Source organism: Sceloporus occidentalis, unplaced genomic scaffold (genome assembly GCF_023333645.1).
Source record: "Sceloporus occidentalis isolate IW3139 unplaced genomic scaffold, rSceOcc1.0.p SCAF_12, whole genome shotgun sequence".
Lineage (NCBI taxonomy): Eukaryota > Metazoa > Chordata > Lepidosauria > Squamata > Phrynosomatidae > Sceloporus > Sceloporus occidentalis.
The window spans coordinates 10,431,225-10,455,109 of NW_028316992.1; the positions used below are offsets into that span (position 1 = coordinate 10,431,225).

The following is a 23,885-nucleotide window of genomic DNA, read 5'->3' on the forward strand; positions in this document are numbered from 1 at the left end:
AGATGTTGGACTACAACTCCTGTCAGCTCCTAGCCAGAATAGCAAATTGTGATGGCAGTTGGGAGCCACAGTTTAACAACATCTGGAGGGCCTTACATTTCCCATCCCTGCATTTTATAGAAAACTCACAGTTCGGAAACAGCAAGCTGTCAGGTTCCAGGAGTCTTAATGTTAACCCTCGCCCCAGCCAAACAGGCCTCTCCTGCAATCTTCTTCACTTCACTTGTGTTTATGGTAGTCTTGAACTTGGATCAAGAAGGTTTCATGCTGGCTAGAAACAAATAGTGCAATGAGGAAGGTTGATACACGTCTGATAGAACAAGACTGAGGAAGCTGCTTGGAACCAATTTTCTCGGCCAGAAAAATGTCTAACAGAAGTGCAGGAGGAGTGCTTTAATCCAAGCAAATGTTCATTTGTTCTCATGAGCCAGTAGAATGTAGGGTTTAAGAGAAAGCCTTTTGAGCAGGGAGGTCATTGAATCTAGTCACATCTCAGCCATGAATTCAGTGGGTGGACTTAATAAGAAACCCTTAATCAAGAAAGTCCCCCTTATCTGCACTGATAACATATAATAATTCAGTAATTCCACCAGTGCACATAGTGCCTTATAGCAGAGGTGTAATTGGGGTGTGTGTGTGTGGCCAAATGAAGGCTTTCTCTCCCAAATAAGAATCCCTCCCAGTGACATTTTCCTTCAGTCCCCAAATTTTGAGCATTAGAGAGAGTGAGACATTGAAAATCCCTCACCCCTAGAAATCTTATATTTGCTGTGTTTTCATTCCCTTGGTCACTTTGCCTGCCTCTTTTCATTGGATGGGTAAACTGAAGTTACTTCAATGTTAGAAATTTGTGTTGGAAAGAAATTTCATGGGGGTGGGGGAACAGAATTCTTCTTGGGGGGAGCAATCCTTCATTTTGCCCTTTCCATATATAAAACATTGAAGTCCCAGCTTCCAGAGAGCTTACCCTGAAAAACCCTCAATAAGAAAAGAGAGGAAGGGAGTAAGTGTAGAGAAAGATGGTAAACAGAGGTGCAGGTACTTAAAGTTCAGTTGTAATTGGCAATTATATTTGTGGTTTGTGTGTATATATGTATGTGGGAGAGAATGTTAACCCTTTCTTTCACACCCTGTTTCTAAACTCAGTGTCATCTCACTCATAAAGCTACTAACAGTTCCATGCGGTACCTTTCTGCTCTGGTGATGTGGCTTTGTTAGCCATCTCCTTGTCATTATCTTAAAGTTATGTCCATTAGACCCAGGGGGCCAAAAGGCGCCCAATCCTGTTTGAACCTGGAAGCTAAGCATGCGTGTGGATGGGAGACCACAAACCAACCGGCAAAGCCACCTCGTTGTTTGCTTTTTAAAAAACCCACAAGCATACGAAATTAATGGAGTTGCCATAAGATGACAGGTGTCTTGAAGGCATATATACACATGCACAAAGTGAGACTCAAGGCACTCCAAGATGAAAATGAAAAGGAAATTCAAACAGGATCTCAGCTTTACATAAAAGAGTCTTGACAAGTTCCCCCTGGACAATTGGTGATGGTGGTGTGTCTCTAGCTCTTTTTACCCACTTTATTCAGGGATTTGAGACTCTCTTCCAAGTGCCATACTTCTACCCAGTTGGTTTTTCCACATTTATGGCTAATTTTAAAGAAAGCCAATCACTATCACAAGCATCCTGTCCAGTCCAACCCAAAGGGAACAAAACCAGCCGGGTGTGCACTTCTTCAACAAATATGGAATCCAGAAAGTAATTTTCCTTTAGCTTTTGCATTTCTTCATTTTGCCATGCAGTTTTCTAGTTTAGAGAATATGTATGCTGGGGGAATTATGTATACTGAAGTGTACACTAGGGAGCTTAGTGTGCATATATTAGTGATGTAGAATGCTGAAATGCAGATAAAATTTAGTCTGCATGAAAATGTATACTTTTTCTCTTTGTGGACATAAATCCCATAGTGATTCACAAAGTGATACAGAAATGGATGAACAAACTAAGGAAAATGCAATTGAGAGATTTGACTATCCTGAGTCTGGAGGCACTGTATCTCTGAGTACAAGATGCTCAGAGAAAGTACAGGTTGAGTCACCCTTATCCAAAATGCTTGGGAACAGAGTGTTTTGGATTTTTTTATTTTATTTTGGAATACCTCAATTTGCATATCTGTACATCATGAGACATCTTGGACATAATGCCCATAATTTAAACACAAAATTCATTTATGTTTCATATATGCCTCAAGGTAATTTTATACAATATATATATATATATATATATATATATATATATATATATGCGCATGAAATAAAGTTTGTACACAATGAACCATCAGACAACAAAGATGTCACTATCACAGCCAGTAGTGTCATATGGAGATGTGGAGGGTTCAGATAGCACCCAGTGACACCTGGCTGGGTCCTCCTCCCCCTTTGGCGCAGGAGGGGCACATGCATGCCTTGGCATTTGCTCTGTCCCTGGGGTTCCACCCCAGGGTGAAAGCCCAAGGATGGAGGAGCAGGAGGGGCACATGCATACCCTTCCCACACCAGTTGGCACCATAATTAGTGACTCCACTGATTTCAGCCACCCATGAAAATGTTTTGGGTGTTGGAATATCTAAGATTTTGGAATTCTGGGTAAGGGAATTTCAGCCTGTCCTGAGGATAACTGTGATCATTCTCTTGGAGACTGCTTTTCAACACAGAATGCTGGAATAGGCAGACCATTGATGTGATCCAGTAACCTCTATGTTGGGGAACCTAGGGGAGCAGTGTGTATACATGTGGGAAGCGGATAAAAAGATAACTTACCTTTGGATCATTCTGGGCTCTTCCAGGTTGATGTAAAGAAGCAGGAGTTCTTGCAATGTAGCTCCTTCGTTTTAGCTAGTTGTTGCCTCTGAGTCCATTTGTTCTGTTCTCCTTTTTCGTTGTTTGTAAGGATTTCTGTAGGGCTTTTCTGAAGAAGGCCCTGGTTTGCTGAGAGGTGATCCTATGGTTTGAAGGGCAACTTTTCTCATCACAGTATATTTTTAGAGTCACAGAGCTGTAGTGCAAAAGGGCTATTTCACTGATGCTCTATAGCACTGTGAACTTTGATAAAAAATTGAAAGAAGAAAGAAGAGAAGGGAACAGAGAAGGGATTGTTCCAAGATGTCTTGGAATTAAAAAGAAACCTACTTGAAATGGGAATAAAATGTTGTAGCTGATGTCGAGAATTGCCAGTCTGGGACAACAGAAATGCCATTTGGATCTTTTACTCTGTTCTCCCAAAACAATTACGTCACTAAACACCACAACTTCCCGACATATTTGTTCTGTCTAGAGAAGCCCTCAGTTTACCGCATGGCCAGACATACTTTCTGTGGGATTGTGGGGGCTGAAGTCCAATAGATCTGGGGGCACCATGTGGATAGTAACTCAGCCAATCATTTTGAAAGAAAAGAGAAAGAGAGAGTGTGACTGAAATCTATCTTTACAGCATCAAACCTGTCCAACACCAAATACCATTCTGAACTGATTTTGCGGTATATAGAATTCACCTACTTCTAGGAACACTGTGTTGTGTCAAGAATGACCAAGGACATGTTTTGGGTGGAGAACAAAGTCAGCTTGTCATGTTCTTTGTGGGTAATGGAGTGTTGGCTGAATTAACATCCACCATGAGCCTGAAGAGTTAGGAGTTTCGTGTCCCATGAGAGAAGTGCGTCCTCCTGTGTCCTGATGTTTTCTGGTCTATGGCTGTGGTAAGCAGCCAATCCTCAGCTCCTCTGCATTATTTGAAAATCCAATAGTGAAATTAATCATGGTTAGCCAGTGTTTGTACAATTAACTGGGGCTCCTTTGTCTTCGGAAAGAAAACAGAAAACGGTATATTGATTTCTTTTAGCTTGCTCACTCCTTACCTATTCAGAAATGATGACCCCATCACCCCCCTCTTCTGAATTATCCTAGATTGGCTCACCATTAAGATCTCTAATCATTTGGGCTGCTCTTACTACAATATATGTGCATCCAAAGGTTTATGATTTGTCTGCAGCTGCTGCCGCAGGGATTTTGTTATCTTCATCTTGGCCCATACAAGAAGCTTCCTTACTCTTTCTTCTTCCTGTTGTTGATATGTTGCATTCAGGATGCTACAGTTCAGGGCCTGTCTGCACTGCTGTTCATTAAACAAATTATAGCCAAAGCTCGTGTCATTGAGGAGATAAATCTATTTTTAAAAATACAGTAGAATTAAAACTGGAAGCAGCAACATCATAGGGTATGTTGTATTGACTACTCTTCTGTTAGACAGAAATAAATGCACCATCCTCATATTCCCACCCCCTTTTTTAAAATATGATTTTTTTTCAGATACTTAAAAGAGGCTACAATTTTCTGGCAGAAGGTCCTGAAGTGTCTGGCTTATGGGGTTTGTGTGTTTGTGTGTGTGTTTGTGGGGGGAAGGAGGGCAGGGCAGGGCTGTCCTAGGCCCTAGCATTTTAGGCAGACCTAGGGACAATCTCTTCTGATATTATAGGTAATGTCATTAAACATTATACATTAAGCATCAACCACAGTTGCAGAGAGTATACCATTAAACAAGTAAGAAACAACCCAACTCTAACTAATTAGGAAAATACGCATGTACACTAAACAGTGGCATCTCCAGGCCTGGTGTCATCCGGGGCAGAGGGAACTTCTGGAGAGGGTGGTGGTGACCTCCCCTGCCTCCTCCACTTGTGCTCTTGGTTGGCCACTTGCTCAGGGCTGCCAGGGAGTGGCCAGGCAAGTGAGGCAGTGAGGGAGATGGAAGGAGTGTTTTTACTCATTCTGCTTCACAGAAAAATGATTTTCAGTGCAGAAAAAAACTATTTTCTGCACAAGACAACTACAGTACCAGTAAATTTTATGTAGAGTAAGAACTTTATCGCACACTTTTTTTGCCCGTTACGGGAAGAGGACTCTCGTGTGCACACGCGACCAACCAAAAACAGATTTTATTGCATGCCAAAGCATCCTCCAAGGCGTCCCCGTTCAGTGCTGAGGAGCGCTAAATGTTCTGGTCTTAAGTTTTCCGACTGAGGAAAATGGCACCCGTCAGCACTGATCAGGGACGGTTTAGCACCGGGGGAAGGAACAGAGCCTTTTGGAGGATGCTTTGGCATGCGATAAAATCTGTTTTTGGCTGGTTGCGCGCACACACGAGAGTCCCCTTCCAGTTCCTGTAATGGGCAAAAAAAAGGTGTGTGATAAAGTTGTAAGTCTGAGTTGCAAAGATTCTTGTCAGTCCAGGATTCTTCACATCAGCATTTCTCAACACCCGAGAAACATGTTTTTGAACCACTTTAAGAATACTCTTCCCTACATCTCTTTATATTTGTACAAATGACATTTACATTTTCTTCCTTCTGGCTTTGCAGGTAGCTAGCTGTGAGCTGACAATCAAAAGTCCAGTGCAAACCTGCTAAACCAGCATGACTTTCATGAGTAACCTTTTTTTGTTGTTGTTGAGGAAACCAGTGCCAATGCTAAAGGGAAGCATTTAATCATTGGATGGCAAGATTTATAACAGTATGATTTAAGCTGCAAAGCTTATTCCCAGAATTTAAGGGGATTTATTTCTGAGTAGACATATATCAACTTGCACTTTAAAACTTCTAGCAGTGACAAAAGTGTGCATACATATACTCATTGTAGTATATTTCCATTTGACCATCACCGCCAGCTCTAGAGTCCAAGAAGAGCAATCTGCTAATAGTTTGAATATAATTTTCTCTAGATGCATGGATATCTATGAGTTATTTTATGAGCTCTTATCAGGGTGTGTTTATTGGATGTCTTGTTTTTTGGTATGTTTTGGATAGTCTCCTGGTTACCTGAACAGAGAAAAATATTTGCTCCATGTCCGTATTCCTAACTAACTGTTTTTAAAGCTGAAATTACCATGCTGATGCCAAAAACTGCATGAGGCTGTAAAGAACATCACCACAATAAACACACACTACATTTCTACTAACTTCGTGTACACCTGCATCCAATCTAAATCTCATTCTCTCCTCAGAACCTTAGCCCACAGAGGTATAGTTCTTTGTACAAGCACAGTTCAGCCAGACCTACACATGCAGCAGAATAAAGGGATAGAGCCCCAAGGTGTCTGGCTGAATTGCAACATGCCAGAACTCCAGGTTTTCTTGTCATCCCTCACATGAAAGAAAATCTCCTTGTAAGTGAAAAACAAAAATAAAATATCAGGGGGGAAAGGTTGGAATCCTTTTCTGAGTCTGCTGTACTAGTTTTGTCATCTGCTTGCAGGCAGGAAGGGCATTCAGAATTTCACTTCTCACATGCATTGCTGAAGTGTTAAAATCCATGCTGCCACATCTTAACTTTACAGTTCCACTTCATTTTGCTGCCTAGAGCTAACCCTAGTTTTAGGACTATCTAATTTCAGTTAATTTCATATTATCCAGCAATCTTCAGTTGGATGAAAGTTTTATCCTTACTGTAGTGTGCCTCTAAGTTTGTTGTAGTTGGTGCTTCAAGCCATTTCCAACTTATGGTGACCCAAAGGTGAACCTATCATGGGGTTTTCTTGCCAAGATTTGTTCAGAGAAGGTTTGCCATTCCCTTTTTCTGAAGCTGAGAGGATGTGATATGCTTAAGGTCACCCAGGGGTTTTCATGGCCAAGTGGGGATTTGAACCCTGCTCTCCAGAGTTGTAGTGTAATGCTTAAACCGCTACACCATGCTGACTCTCACCTCTAAGTTTAAGATGTGTCTGTTTTCCATCCTGCCTCTTAGAAAGTCAGTCTGTGTTCTGTCCAGTGGCCAAAATACCCTAAAGACACCAGATCCCATCTGATCTTGGAACTTAAGCAGGGTCAGTCCTGATTAGTAATTCAATGGCAGTCCACCAATGAATATTTGGTGCTGTAAGCTATATTTCAGGGGAAGGCATTGGCAAAATCATGTCTGGGTATTTCTTGCCTAAAAAATCCCTATAAAATTTATGAGGTCACCATAAATTAACAGGCGACTTGAAGGCATACACACACATACACACAGTCTGTGCAGTTCATATTTGGCTGTGTTTTGGTCTCCCTGACCAAGATCCTATTGGTCACTGCTAGATCATTGAGCTTGGTGTTGCAAGACATTTCAGCAAGAGAGCAAATGAAAATTCAGGCATATTTGTTTTCAGCTTTAAAAAGCCTGTATTTAGTGCTATTCTGCTTGGTCTAGCACTAGGGAGAGTAATGGAGAGGTCTGCCTAAAATGTTCTGCACTGTAGGTGATATAGTATATAAATATGATTTATAGTTTACTCATGTGTGGGAGCTTGCAGGCTTCCAAGCCTCTGCTGGGAGGTTTGATTTTCACAAGGAAAAACCTCAGGAGAACTTGTTGGCTTCTATTGTTTGGCAGAAGAATAAGAAGAGAAGAGAAGCTGGTATTACTCAACATAGGTTTCCCCATGATGATATTTGTGTTTTGGAATATGTGGACAGTGAAAGAGCAAAGATTCACTCATTTTATAGTCTTTGGCTTTTTCTGATCCTCCCTCCCCCCACCACACAAGAGACAACAGAAATGTTCCCCCATGGTATGATCTCAGCATTCCCCATTTGTCTGCAGAGTAGGTGCTAATCTGAGGAAACCAGGTCATAGAGGATGCAATCTAACATTCCAGGCAGGATGGAGCTCTTCTTTGCAGGTTTAATAGCAACCTCGCCCCCTCCTTCCACACACCAGTGCTGTGGGTTTGCCCTAGTACCAAAAATGTTTTGTGGGTTGGAGCCTTTGAAATGGAGTGCACGGTATTGCAATACCATCTGGCAAGGAACGCGTGCATAAAGACACAGAGGGACACATCGTTAGCCCATTAGGTATCAAGGGTTTGCAAAAGCTGAACTCTGACCTTCAAAAGAAAATTGAGGTAAGCTTGAAAATATGTGCTGATTTCCCCAGTTAACATGCTTGCGGTAGAGAGGCGGGGTCGCGTGCAGTACAGAAATCAATCATGAGTAACTGTTTCGGATTCTTTTCCCCCACTGTGAAATCCTTTAGGATTTCCTCGCATAAAGAAACACATAGCGGAATGTATCATTCTTTGACATCATTGATTCCATTAGTCTCATGGAAGCAGTGATGTCATGAATTTCCTCTCCTCCACTTCTACTATCTTAGCTGGACTGATGGGGACAGTGAAACACTGCATATTTAGAGGGGTTTTAAAAACATTGCGAGGGTTTTTTGGTGGGAAGGAAAAACATAGCATGAACATCTTTTGGTGGACACTGATTCTTGCACTAAATGAGCCTGTGCTCTCCGTTCCCCAGAGGATATTCAGCAAAAAATTTGGGGATACAATCTAGAAAACACAAGCCTAAGCCTGCGGGAAAGGGCAAGCTTCCACCTCCTTTTCTCCTTCCTCTCCTGCTGAGTTAATAGAGTGCAAACTACTTTTGTGATTTGGACTCATTTTGCAGAAATTGAAATAAGCTGAGGACAAAGGGTAGAAGTGGGAGAGGAGAGAGAAACTGGAACATTTTAAAAGTAGATGAAAAAGTGGGATGACAGAGGACTGTTTGGGACAGTTGGGGGATATGATATGTGTATGTGTGCACACTGTGATTCCCATGAAGACATGGCATACTGGTTTCTTACAAATTTGTAACATAGCAAGGCACTGGAAGTTATGCCATTTCTCCTCATGCTTGTGGTATTAAACCAGGATGTGGCCACTATTATCTGTGAAATATTTCTGGTGAAGATGGATACTCTGGTTCAACAACCTTACTCCATTTGTAATGCCTAAAAAAGAAATGGTGATTATTTATAAAGTGCCATGAAAGAACAAAGCACATTACTGAGCAATGTCGTCCTCCTTCTGTCCTGAGGGGCTTACAAATCAGAATCCAATATAATAGAGTAAGAGAAAATGCTCAGTGGTAGAGCATCTATATGCAGATGGCCACAGGCTGGATTCTGGCCATTTTCAGTTAAAGAACGAATTGGGGAGCAAACAATGGTGAAGTATTCTTCCCAGGATCTCAGAGCCTCTGCCAGGCAGTGTAGACTTAACCAGGTGAAATGGGTAGCTGTTATGACTTGCTATAAGGCAAATAATAATGGTAGCAAAAGAAAAATCTTTTAGTTTTATTTCACACACTTAGGCAGGTAGGGGAAGCCAAGGCATTTGCATCACTTGTGAAAGGAACAAAGAGTGACTTTCCTGGGGTTATGTGGCTAAACCCTATTGAGAGAATGTTTTGGGCATCTCTGTCAGGGCATCTGTGCTGTGAGATGTTTCCCTCTGAAGAGCCCCACATTGGTGTTGTGCGTGTGGTGATATTGACATATCTGAAGGTTGCATGGGAAAGTACTGGCAATGTGGGAGCTATCAGGATAGTGGAGAGACTAATGACTTTCATCCAACTGAAGTTTGCTGGATAATATGATTTAAACCAGAGCCTAGTAAAGATACTACAACATCCAGAAGTTACAGCCTAAAACTGGCCTTGTTGGAAGTTGTAGTTTAAAGATTCCACAGCCCCCCCCCCCCTTCCCATCCTCTGGACTTGATTGAGGTATAGAAAAGAGGTTAGGTGCTGGCCCAGGTTAAATCCTCCCTCTCTCCTGTGCTTACTCTGTGTGTGTCTGTAAACAACCCTTGTGTTCATCTGATTATGTTTATTGCCACAGGGAACTGTTCCAAAACTCTCCTTGCTACTGGCTCTGTGCAAAACTCGGGTTGAGAGACCCATGTGCCAAATGTGAACTGAACAGATGTCTATGTGCTGCTAGTTAGCCACCTGCAATACAGAGGACAGATTATGCGTTTTATTTAGCTGGAGTGCGTTGAAAAGAAGCCCCATTAATGTCCAAACCTGTGGCACATAGATCAGCAGTCCTCATTACTCCCCCTCATCCATGCACTCTTTATCTCTCTTATCCAGAGCTCTTCATCTCCGGCAATTCTGTAAAGAATTTGCTATCTGACACATAATTTGGATTCCTAAGAACTTCAGCATTCATTTTAAAGCTAGAGGGAAGTTAATTTTAAAGCAAGAAGGAACTTAATAGTTGTGAAAAATAGTTTAAAACTTTAGTTTAAATTTTTATTCATTTTCAGAGCTATTTTAAGCAGAGAAAAATCTATCTGCCTTCCCGAAACTGGTGTCCTCCATGTATATTGGAACTAGATTACAAACCCCATCACCCCACACATTAAAATGGCGGTGCTGGCTGGGGATGATGGGACTTGCATTCAAACACATTCAGAGGCCAGGTTGGAGAGGACTGGCATTACATCATAATATATTGTTGTCGATATTTGGGGAAGATATCTTTCACATAAGAAGTCCCTATGGTTTGGGTCTCTTTCTCTTTTTCCTTCTTGAGACACAGTTGCACGCAGTATTTTAATACAACAACACCCACTTCCAAAATCAATTTTCCAAAAGTCAAGAGGAATTTTGATTGCAAAAATGAAGATTGCTAACCACAGCAGGGTTTTAGCCCCTGTTCTGTGGTGCCAATATTTAATTTTCAAAGAACAGTGAAGAAGAACTTGGGAGAGATCAATGCTTGAGATACTATTTTGGCAGAACAACTGTGTATATCTGGAATGCCTGGGGAATGAATGCTAAAGGGGCAGGAGGTAACACAAGGAAAGGATTTTCCTCCTCCCTTCCAGAGTTACACAAATGCCTTGGTCATGAACCACCTCTGTTCCTGATCTGTTTATCCCTGGTTCTTTTTGCATATTATCAGGTCAGGCATAGGGGGCATTTATTTTATGTGGGGACTTCCCCATGCGCTTTCTGACTCCCCTCACTCCTGTCAAAAGCACATCACTTGTAGATTGCCTTTGCCAATAATGCAAACCAGGTGCTTCCCCTTGTTTGAGTTTAACAACATCCAACTTGTACAGCTGGCTCTGAATACAGTAAATCCTGGTGAGATGGCTGTTGGTTGGGGTGGTCTTGAGGGATCAAGCTGTTTGATTAATGCACAGGGCTTGCCATTTGGCCTGTGTTTTGTTTAGCACCTTGCACAAGGAGAGCAGTGTAACCTTTAAAATATTAGGTGGACAACTAATGATTTTGACTTGCCAGTCTTGGGCTACCACTACAGAAAGAAACATATTCATGTCTTGAACTTTGAGGTGGGGATAAGATGGGGCATCTCCCAATAAAGAATTGGGTTGCCTATGGCTCTTCAGGTTTTTTTTTTTTTTCAGATGTGAACTCCCAGAAGCTGATATAATCAATGGTAAAGGATGATTTTGGTTGTAGTCCAAAACATTTGGAGGGCTGAGCATTTCCCACCTTGGTCCTAACATGCAAATGCACATGATCTGGAGGTGATTGATTCAGATCCCTGAGGCCAAACAGCATGACATCTGCCACCTAGGCATGTGTGTGCAAACAGATACATGTGCGTTGGTGTCCATGAGTGTGAGTGTTACTTTCCTGTAACAAGATCCAAATGACATTGTGATGGATGAGTGGGTGAATCAAGCAAACCTGAGGCCAACCAACACTAAGAGCACGGGTCTTCTCCCCCTCTTAGCCAGAACTCTTTGTCTTAGAAGAATGTCAGCTTGTATTGTGAAGAAGAGCCAAACCACTGGCTATTGCAGCATGGTTAGGATGCCATGTACATTATGTGTTTTATGTGGGACTCAAGTGGCAATGATGTTACTGATAGTGGCATTTGTGCGTATGCATTTATATGCATGCTAGTGTTAGTGGGTGGGAGACTTTTGGGCAGTTATAGAATGCAAAACATCATGACATGAATATCTTTAAACAAAGACTGGATAGCCGTCTGTTGGGGGTGCTTTGACTGTGAGTTCCTGCATGGCAGGGGGTTGGACTAGATGGCTCTTGTGTCTCTTCCCATTGAATGATTCTATGACTTTATGATTCTATGACTTTGTCTTTCAATTTTGTTCACTTTGAGTTAGATTCTCATTATTCACATCCCATCTTTCACACTAAAGGCCTTCCTGAACAAAAGTGCCTTAGCGTGATCATGGAAGGGCAATTGAAATGTAAACTCACCTTGGCTGTGAGTTCCAGAGTATAGGAATGGCCACCAAGAAGTGTCACTCTCTCTCTCCCTTGTGTAGATCACTAGGGTCTTATGTTCTACCAAAATATGGCGATTTTTTTATTTAAAAAAAACTTACTCCAGGGAAAATAGGAGAAAGAAATCCAAACTGAGATGTGTTCAGAGGATGTTGTAATGGTCATCAACTGCTTGCCTTTCTCAATGAAATAAAACGTGAGTTCTGTTATAATGGTACCTGTTACTGGGAGAACAAGGTTTTGCAGAGCAGCACTGGACAAGTCAATTGTCCTCAATCTCTGTTTTGCATCAGTAATTTATGTATAACAACATCTGGGTCACAGACCATGGGATGTACTACTTACTTTTCTGGAAATCAGTATCCCCTCCCCAATGCCCAGCCTGCATGGCCATTGGCCATGCTGGCTGGAGGACTATGAGAGTGTTCATCCAAAAACAACTTTCCTGAACTGTACGCATATTTCAAAGATGCCATTGAGACAGTTTCTAGTGTAAGATAAAAATTGGCACTTCTGAGGAGGGTTTGAGAATCACAATCAGTTAATGAATATCTCAGCTAACACTGCTTAAAGGTTCAGTGAGGAATGTGTTTGCTCATAAATGTACCAACTGTCAAATAGAGAAGCTAGTTTTGGGAGCGGATTGCATCACGTTTACATATTTTAACTTGCCCAGGAGCGGGAATAACTCCAGCAGGGTAGACTCTTGATGGGATAGATGTTGACATTTATATTTTGATGTACGCCAAAGGACCTTGAAAACCCTGAATCTTGTGTCCCTTTCACATTTAACAAAATACAGTATACCCAAGATTCTAGGAGCATTAACCAAGCCCACTTTGAAGGGATGGGGAGCTTAATGCCCTTCAAAATAATCTACAGCCAGGAAGTCCCACTAAGCAACTTGGTCTGCTCCCAGGCCACCATTCCCAGAAGGCTACTTTCAGGTTGCTAGGACATGCCAGAATTATTTTCTTGGCATATCAAACTGAATCCTCCCTTGCTGCTTTAGACTATATTTTTCATACAATAAATGCACTGTTGTTACTGATTTCTTGCTAACGATCCAGATCTTCTCCTTCCAGATGGCACACCTGTTGAGAGAGCACATCATGTTTTCCAACACTCAAATAGCAATATTTTGACACAGAACAAGTGCTCATAAAGTTCCCCCTTCCAACCCAGCACCTAGCACACTGCTTCTCACTAGCACCACAAGGGCTCTGTGGAATGGAACTATGTGGCTTTTGAAGTCCACCATTGAACAGTGCTTTTGTGACATCACTAGTGATGAGCCCCCAGCCTTCTCAGGGCTATAACATTTTGTGACCTGTTTGAAGACTCGCTTTTATTGTAAAGTTGAAGGCTTTTGTGGCCAGCGTCCATAGTTTTTTGTGGGTTTTTTGGGCTATGTGGCCATGTTCTAGAAGAATTTATTCCTGACATTTCACTGCAATCTGTGGCTGGCATCTTCAGACAATCTTCTCTGAAGATGCCAGCCACAGATGCTAGCAAAACATTATGAATAACTCTTGTCTTCTAGAACATGGCCACAGTCCAAATACAACCCTATTCAAGCTCTGCTTCTTTCTTTTGCCATATCTGCAGCAACCATTTAGTCCTAGTTCTATTCATGAAGGTATGTATCATTCTCTTCATCAGCTTCTTTCATTTGTGTTTTTCTGCTATGAAGCTACTGAATTCTTAGTTTAATTTTAAAAAACCTTTATATACTATTCATAAGTGGAAAATGAAAGGCAGTCTGCATTTGTCCAGGAACACTCTTCTTTAATTCTAAGCAGGAGAGGAGAGGCTGAAGGTTCTTAGTAGGCACAACATTCTGAACATATATTTTGCTATTAATCTTGAATTGTACTTTACAGGCCTAAAATGGGGCCAATGTCTTTGCAGTTGTATAAATACATTTATATCTGTATTTTGAGTGTCATAAATTGGGCTTGCCTTGTGGTTTGTGGCTTGCCTCACTGCTGCTGTTATCTGGAACTATCTGCTAAGTCTGTATATAATTCTTGCTTTCTGCTTGTGGGATACTTGAGGCTGGATTATGTTGATCCTTTTGGAAAACTCAATTGAACTCCTGGATCCCATCCTTAGCCTGACACAGTGATACACAGGAGTATCCCTACTTTTCATCTGGAAAGTATTGAGAGGGCATGAAAGTTGTGTAGGCCTACAGCACAATGCCTCAGACACACGTATGTATGTTTTAGACTATTTTTTTAAATTAATGTTTAACACAACCAATTTAATTTGAAAATAATATAACAAGAGGCCATGATTATAACAAAATATGGAGAAACAGAATGGTTCCCAGTTGGCAAAGGGGTCATTCTACCACCCTACCTTTTTCAACTTGCATATGAAATGCAGGTATAGATTCAAAAGAAGGAGTGAAGATAGGAGGAAGGAACATCAATAATCTAAAGACCTTTTCACACTAGCTCAGAAATGGGATTTAAAGTAGATTTGTGGGAAGTCTATCATACAACGTTTCTGCAAACTTGAAATAATGCAAAAACAAAGCAAACCTAAAGGGGACAAAGTGACAACCTTTTATTTTCCGGAGGTTCTGAAAGGAGGAGGAGTTGAAGGTGTCACCATTATAATGGGGCTTGGGTGCGGCGGTGCGGCAGCACACACCATTCATTTTCTCTAATGGAAGGGGGGGTGGTCCGGACCCCAAGACCCCCCCCCCCCCCTTGGCTACATCCCTGTGATGCTTAATGTATCATGCTTAATGATATTAATAGGTCCTGTCCCTTGTAACATCATCAGGGCCTGTTTCCTTGTGGCACCACCAGGGGTCATCCCTAGGTTTCAGTTTTTGGCCCTGGCATAGTCATGACCTGACAACCTTACGTATTAATGCTATTTGGTACAAAGAAAGATAACGGCCAGTGTGGTGTTGTGGTTTGAGTGTTGGACTAGGACACTGGGAGACCAGAGTTTGAATCCATGCTTGGTCATGGAAACCCATTGGGTGACCTTGGGCAAGTCACACATTCTCATCCTCAGAGGATTGCGATGGCAAATCCCCTCTGAAGAAGCTTGCCAAGAAAATTGTACAATATGTTTGTCTTAGGGTCACCATAGGTCAGCTTGAAGACACACAACAACAACAACAACAGTAATAACACAAAGAGAGATATAAATCCAGTGGTTAGTCCCAGTTAGAGGAGAGCCATTAAATTTGTAGAGCTCACATAGGTGTTGACATAACCAGTTCTCATTGATTTATTGGGTTTACTCTGTTCTTGTATTTGGGACTAACAATTGGTTTTAGGCTAAGGGTTAAGAGTATGTGTGATGTTCTAGCACAGTGATGGTGAACCTTTTAGAGGCTGAGTGCCCAAACTGCAACCCAAAACTCACTTATTTATTGCAAAGTGCCATGTCCCTCTGGCTTTCTAGTAACAAACTCTGGCAAACTCTGTGCTGGGGTGATGGCACATGTGCCCACAGAGAGGGCTCTGAGTGCCCCCTCTGGCATGCATGCCATAGGTTCGCCATCACTGTTCTGGCATGTGTGTTGGGGCTGGATGTAAACAACTTAAGTTTACAGCCCTTGTTCTGCTACTTTGTGGATGTAGCCTAACTAATAGTGAGTCTAATTTATTTCAGAGGATTTATTACTTTATGAATTAAGAGAGGGAAAAAAGTACTACAAGAATTTGGAAAAGAAAAAGGAAATTGGTGAGATAGGATGTATGCATATAACATAATAAACTGGAAAACATAGTTCCCAGTAAGAACTAACTGTTCCCTCAAAGAATGTAGTAGGAACCTTGTGTCTTTCAGCAGGTAATCTCTCCATGCTTAGTGCTTGGTAAGCAGCACCAAGCATCTACAAGATGCTGAAGGGAAGAACAACCTCCCACTGTGGCTCTATCAGCTCTCTTGGGGTAGCATCCCATTACATGCTTTCAGAGCAAGGGGTCTGGGCCATGCAGCAGAACTGAATAAACAGTGACCTTTCCAATCCAATTTATTCTTACGTGCTTTCCAGTTTAAAAAAAAAAGTGGGGGGGAGAGAGAAATATTAACACAGTCATAAATAGGTACTTTGTATATTGGGGAGAATTTCATGTAAAATTTTGGAGCAGACTTGGAGCTCTTAACATTAAGCTATTCACATTCTGCCTGGCCAGTGTGAAGCTACACAATTAACTCTTTGCACTTTTTTGAGATACACAAGACTTGCAGGATCTCCCTCTCTTACACACAGACATAGAAAATCCTGAAATGACCTTTGAAAAATAATTATTGGGATTTAACCTTCTTCAGTAAAAAAAGGAAAAAAAGAGAAGGATGTCTGTTTCTTCCTTTGTTTTTTAGGTTTCTCCATCTTTTTCTGTTTCATATCAATTTCAGTGCTGCTGGCAGAATTCAGAGCTATAGCTGTGTTTTGTTAGTTTGTAGAATCAATATGTAGAGAGATCTTGTAACATCTTTTGAGACTCACCAAAAGAGAAAAGTTGGCAGCATGAGCTTTTGGAGACTTAAGTCTACTTCCTCAGATACATTTGTTTAGTGCTGCTGGTGTTTCTGAGACCTTGTGTTTCTGCTTTCCATATACAACTTATATGTTTAGTTGGAGTTTTCTCTTGCTTCCTCTACTCTTCCAACACATTATTATTTTTTCATCAGGAATTAGTACTGAAAGAATGATTGGCTCTTTACTTGGAATAAAATGCATGAGAACTGGTGCTGGTGCAGAAAAGGAAGGAGGGAGATCTATGGTAATGTTTGTTATTTGGTCAGAACAATTCTATCTTTAACATGTTGGTTGCCAAAAAGAATTTGCAGCTGATGTGGGCAATTTTTTCTTTTTGTTATAGGGAGCCCCTAGTGTCTTCCTTTGCTCTGAAGGCACCCTGGGCTGTCAATCCAGTGCTGCGTCTCCATCCCTATTCCATACATTCCAGCTGTACCTGTTTAGCAGGTACAGTACTAATTTTTTCATTCTGGAAATTATTTTGTCAGTGGACTGAATTTTTATCTCAGTGGAATCAAGGCTACTTGCAGTTCCCAGATATAATGCAGATTACATAGGCAATCCATAGTTCAAGTGGAGGGAGGCATCTTATCTTGATATTTTGGGGTGAGGCACTCACCTGCTTCGATAGCCACCTGTAATGACCCATTTAAAAAAATAAACAACTCTCTGGTGTTCCTTGAAGTTCACTTTGGTTTAAAAAATGAGCAAAATCTTGATTGTGATAGCCTAATCCAGCGATATCCAAATTCTGGCCCTCCAGGTGTTTTTGACTTTTGGACAAGGTGGCTGAGGCTTCTTGGAGCTGAAGTCCAAAACACCTGTAGGGTCAGAGTTTGGACATTGCTGGTCTACTCAAACACTATGACAGTGGTTATTAATCTGGGGTCCAGGAGCTCCCAGGGGGATACAGTATCCTCACAGGGGTTCTGGAAATGCTACCTCTTCCCCACACCCGAGCAGCCATGTGACAGGACTGGTGGGAAGAAGCAGGAGAAAATTCTTCCCTCCCCTCCAGCAGCTATGAAGGAAGATTTAATGGATGGTATCATTGTTAATGGTTCAGTGTTTAGGTGGTCATCATCATCATCATCATCAGTTAAGTCTTGGGAGGCTTATGACAATAAAAGATATTTAAAGGGGATCCATGGTAAAGAAAAAGTTAAGAACCACTACTCTATGGCATTTGCAGTCTCTCCCCCTCCCACCCACCCATAAGATGGTATCTTATGGATATTTTGGTTTTGAATTCTCTTCCTCTCTGCCCACTGGCCATGCTGGTTGGGGCTGAGGTGAGATGTAGTCCAAAACAACTGCCAGGTCATAGGATTGAGGAGGCTACTTGAGCCCCCAAGCTTTGAGAACATCATTTGTTCACTTATCCACACCTTCAAATATATCCAATGACAGGTCTCATCATACCTGACCATTGACCATGCTGGATAGGGCTGATAGGAATTTTGGCCCCAAATGTCTGGCAGACTGGAGATGACTTGACTTGAAGGCAGACACATTTTTGAGATGGAAAAGAGACACTCCTTCTGAACTTAGGCGCTATACAGACGGGCACTATAGTGCGCCCTCATCACGTGTGAGGGGTGGCGCTTCCAGACACCCCTCGCCCCTTGCACGTGACAAGGGCATCAAAATGGCAGCACCCTGTACAGATGGGTGCCGCCATTTTGACGTGATGGACGCTTAACATCTGCAAGTTGCAGCATCATGATTGCGCTGCAAGAAGAACCCGCTTTTTTCAGGTTCTTTTTGCTCTGCGGGGAAGTCCTATGGTCTGGAAGCTGCGGCATCCCCACAGAGCAAAGCAAGGTGCCGGGAGACCGTCCTTTTTGGACGGTCTGTCCCACGCCCTAAAATGTTCCAAAGTTTTATTTGTTTGGGCTGATGAACCCCTCTATTCCATGGAGATTATTATGTTCAGGCTTGTCTAAGGATTCTCCCAATTAGTGCAGAGAACCAGTGGTAAAATGTTGGAGAGTAGCCATTGTGAGTGGCTTCCTCTCCACTCTGCCCACCTTCGTCTGATGGAATTGGCCCATTGTGATATCAGACAATAGGTTCTGCTGGGCCATCTCTTGACATGCCTCATGGCATGAATAGCTGCCTAGGTCAGGGATGGGAACTGTGTCAGCCTGGGAGGCTGAATTCCCTACCATCTAGTCTTGTAGGCTAGGGCCTTGACTGACTACCAAATAACATTCTCTTCCCCCCATATCTTCCCATTGAATAGTTTGGATGATGTAGAGCCCAAGTTGGGTCCTGGTGTGAACTATCTGGACAACGTTTGGCCAATTTGGCACACAACCTGTATCATATCCATTTTATACCAGTTAAAAAACCTCACCTCTCTGAAGTGATGCAGGCAGCTGTTCACAGTGCATCCCGCTGTGCCACCCAATGCCATCACCACTGCCACGATTCACTTGTTCTGAGGTCAGAATGAGATGCCCAGCTATGTGAATGGTCTAGAGATAGCAATATGTGGCAGCAAGGGGGCAGCACAGCAGGATGCACATGCAAATAGCCACCCAGTGGCACTCTGGAGTGCCCAAGGTAACAGGAGGACATAGGGGCAGTTCTGGGGCTAGAATACTCCAGGCTGCTCCTGGTGTATTCTCTGGTCTCTGTGGATCCTGCTTAGATGATGTTGGGGAGAAGTGGGTGAGTGGCTAAGGCCTGCCATGTATGCTAATCAGAAAGGTATCATCGCAAAGCCTGTCTGTCAGAAAACTGGTGTGTTTTCTGGTTGACCCCTGCTGCCAAGGTCTGCAGCCTTCTTGCCATGTTTGATGTGGGTAGCATTGAGGATTGTGTGGGCATATATTCACATTTCTGCTGTGTTCCTTAATTTTAGTTTTCTGAAACCCAAGCTTGCTGTGATGCCAGTTACACATCCATTGATGAGAATAGCAACTGGACATTTGGCCTTTTCTACCTCTAGTTGTATTACCAGTTGGTTGCCCTGGCCTGTATTGTGACATTACTGTCTTCAGTGTTTTCCTGTCATCTGCTGTTGCCATGGAGTATGCACAAGGAGATGTAGAATGCTGTGGTGTTACAGAAGGAATCAGATCAAGGTTGACCCTACCATTAGGCTGAGTAAGGTGTGCACCTTAAGTAGCAGATGCTGGGGTAAGTGATGTGATGGTAGCCTTTTGGCTGTCCTCCATGAATTCACTAGCTATTCCCCTGTATTTGAGAACAGAGCTGTGTATGGTAGAATCTACTGGATAGCATGTTCTAAGCTTCTCCTGAATCTGCTTCTGATTATTTTTGATCTGATAAGTCCCTGGCATATCACTCTTGTGTTTTTAGTCTGACTCTGAGTTGGTCTTGTAAGCCACACATACAAATGTAAAAATCAGAGTAAGGGAAGGAGCCAACAGTGTCCATATTGCTCTATCGTTAGCTTGAAATTGAGTAAAGTCTTGATTTGACCACATGGACTGGCATAAGATGAAGTCCCTGAAATTGCTTAGAAAAATAAAAAGTATAAGAATGCTTTTCCAGGAAATATTTGTATTTTTATTTATACACACACATATATGTGCATATGTACAGATTCAAATATTTTGTCAAATGCTTGTCAAACAAACTTCTCTCATACACCTGCTACAACCACTCTTCAAACTTTCTATTTTTCACCATGCTTGTAGACCCTCTCATCATTTAAATAAATGCTGGCTCCACAAGAAACATAATACCAAAGGGTGGGATGTGGGAGAAGATAGTGGGTATAATGCAAACAGTGTTTAGCAGGAGTAGGCAACTTTTTTGAGCCGGGGGCCGGGTTGCTATCCCTCAGACAACTGGGGGGCCGAAGCCAAAAAAGTAATTAAATATTTTTTTTAAAAAATAAATATATAAATAAACCAGGGCAAATGTAGGACAACATTTTCATATGGAGGACACTTTTTTTTAAAAATGGAGGATATGCGAAAAAAATTGCTGATTTTTAAAAAAATGTTAATATAAATGCATGTTTTTGAGGCTTCTATAGACAATTGCCCCCTAAAGGCCCTGGCGGCAATCGGAGGCAGGACCGGGCTGGGGCCGGTCCCAAGGCCTCGCCGGGCCGCATCTGGCCCGCAGGCTGTAGGTTGCCTACCCCTGGTGTTTAGGATATGCTTTTTAAACAATAAATGTATACTGTGATCTATTGAAACTTCTTCTGTCCCTTGCTTATACTGTTTCATATCATATTTCCAGAAGGCTAAACAAACACTTTGCATTGCAATGACTGAGAGAAGCAGAGGCTTTTTTTTTTTTTGAAGGCAAGGCTTCTGCTCCTTCTTGAGTGTTATTTGATTCTGCCTGAAAAACAGATTTTCATTAGAATTTTATTGTAATACTTTTGAACACTGCTTTGGAATAAGCTTCTTCACTGGGACAGATTTTGAATAAGCTGTTGATAATGAGTACTTGATTTTACTGAAGTGATTTATAAAAAAAAATCTTCCTTAAAAACTAAACAAAATTGTGCCAAAACCGAAACAGCCAACCAAAGTATAATTTTCTTCAGATTCCTGCATAAAATGAATTGTCTCACATTTAGACAGATTTATTTTTTAATAGAAACATTAGTTTTAGAAATCAGTTGTGAGTCCAGAGATCTTCTGTGTGTTTGCTGATGTTCCTGCACCATTTGAAAAGCTTCTCAGAAGGATCCTCTAACCATCTGGATCCCATTTTTCAGAAGGGCTGAAGAGAGGAGAGGGTAAATGCAATGCCCCTTGGTGTGAACAGCACTGCCTTCTGCTTGGACAATCGGGTCAATAGGCCCAGTCCCAAATTTTTCATTCCTGATGCTGGATGTATTTGGTGTAATCTGGTATTTAGAAACCAAAATTTCAGCTCCACATTATGGAAAAGAGAGGTTGCAATGTCTGAATGGTGTTTGATATTTGGTGTAGTTCTCCCTCTCAAAGTCAAGCACTTATATGCAACTTGTTGAACTTTAGAGAACACACTAAATGTTAAGGTTTATGCAGTCACACAATCCTGTTATAGTTTTCAGCACTTTGTGTTACTGAACTAATTTATGATATTGAATGGAGTGAATATTCATGGGGAACAGTGGAAAGAGTGCCAATGTATCTCATTGGGACCACAATTTTAGAGAAGACAAGGGGGATGGTTGAAAGAAAGAAAACTAAATATCAATATGCTGTTATATGTCCTTGGGGACATTAGTGCTTTCCTTCTAATATCAAGTAAATGGCTTTGGTTATATTTGTGGCTTAAGGAAAGAAGACTGAGTGAATTCGTTGTGTTACTTAAGTTGCTGGCACTTCCAACTATGCTCTTGGTCCAATGTGATAAAGTACAGCAAGTACTGGAATGACATCACTATTTTGGATGTTGTTCCAACTCTTACTGGGATCCATCACATTCTCCTGTATTCCAGAGTGCCCTTTTGCTTCTGTCCCATCTCATATTTCTGAATCCTGGCAGCTGGAGAGAGTTTTGACCCAATCGTCAACCTCTCCTTCCTGTTCAATTTCAGCTTCATCCCCTAAGTGCTTTTTACTTAGACTGCATTAACAAAGACTTTTCAAGGGAACATCATTGAATTTCACTTACCCAAAAGCACTCCAATCAATTATGTAGCAAGGCAACTCAAATTAGATTCGTTGCTGGCTCCAAATAGATTCAGAGACCATCAAAAGAGATGAGAAATTGTTAAGTTGGATGACACTGCACATTGAAGTCTCAAGCAGCCTGTAAAGGTCAGGGCTGAGGTTTGGCATTTTCACAGAAGGCGCATTGACTTGGGAAAGCTGAGCCTAGTTATCTAGTATGCCATGCAGAGACAGTAGCACTCTTTCCAATGTCCCCACTGCCCTTGTTAGGAGAGTCTATAGAAGGATGGATGAAATACTAGGAGTCAGCATACCAGATTCCTGTTGCTGATATTCAAAGGGAGTGGCTTTTTGGCTCATGCCAGCAAAAATATATGTATAGCATAGATAGCACCTGCTTTGTTGTAGAAGATCCTAAGCACTCCATCATTCCCAGGTTTGACTAAGAAAAAAAAATCATAACTGAAAACAAAAGAGTTGCTGTTAGCCTTGGCCCTCTATCACACTATACTGTTAGGGTTCTGTATTCCACTTTAGGTGCCATGGCAACATCTTATGGAATCTTGGGATTTGCAGTTTAGCTCCTGGACCTCATTAAACTACAAAGCCCAACATTCAACAGGATATTGCTACAGTAGTTAAAGTGTAGTGTGATAAGTGTACCAGTTGACAATACTGGGCTACATGGATCAATGGTCTGCTTCAGTATAAGGCAGCATCTAATTGATCTCTCCCTCCAAATATTGTGCACTGACTGGGAGCCCTGGTGACACAGTGGTTAAATGCCTGTACTGCAGCCACTCACTCACAAACCACAAGGTTGCGAGTTCAATCCCAGCCAAGGGGGCTCAAGCTTGACTCAAGCTTGCATCCTTCTGAAGAGGTCAGTAAAATGAGTACTCAGCTTGTTGGGGGCAATTAGCTTACAATTTGTAAACCGCTTAGAGAGTGCTTAAGTGCACTGATAAGCGGTATAGAAATGTAGTTGTTATTGTTATTGGGAGAAGCGTTTCTTGCCTGTGAAAGCATGTAACTAGAGTGCAGATGTGCAGGACTGAACCTGGGACTGTCAGTGCACATTACATACATGGTACTTCATTGATAAATGACTGTTTACCATCTGTGGTGTCAAAGAGTGGTGGTCTTGCACACCACAGAAAGTAATAGATTAATATATAACAGATTAATACGGTAGTGATTTCAATAGTGGTTGCTTTATATCTTGTTTTTTGGTGCTCTCCTCTGTTCTGAAGTGGTTTCCATGCAAATATGCAGTCCCCTTTCCATATCCCTGGATTCCTTATCCATGGATTCAACCATACATAGCTTGTAAACACACACGGACACACACACGCACACACAGAGAAAAAAAACCAACCAACCAACAACAACAAAAAAAACCCCTTGGTTTTGCAACTTTATATCAGGGATAGCATTTTACTCCACCACTGTATTCAGTGGGACATGAGCATTCATGGATTTTGGTATCCATGGGGGCTCCTGGAACCAAACTGCATCTGATATCGAGGGACATTTGATACACCAAGACTTACAAAAAAGAAAAAAAAGAAAAGAAAAAGAAAAAGAAAAAGAAAAGAAAAAGAGAGGCCCGTTATTCAATGATGATACATCTGCCCCTGTCAATGCTCCTAGCTATATAGCCCCAGCCAAATGGCTAGG

At 41.8% G+C, this 23,885-nt stretch overlaps 1 protein-coding gene across 2 annotated transcripts in view; it reads left to right on the forward strand.

The window, feature by feature from the left end:
- The window catches only part of FGF18 (fibroblast growth factor 18), a 146,247-nt gene that overhangs the window by 35,373 nt on the left and 86,989 nt on the right, over positions 1–23,885 (forward strand). The window contains exon 1 of one of the 2 annotated variants that reach the window (XM_089477713.1): positions 7,909–7,930. The exons of the other annotated variant lie outside the window; for it this stretch is intronic. The gene's annotated coding sequence lies outside the window, so the exon portion shown is untranslated. Of the gene's footprint in view, positions 1–7,908; positions 7,931–23,885 lie in introns of those variants that run through there. 2 annotated transcript variants of the gene reach the window in all.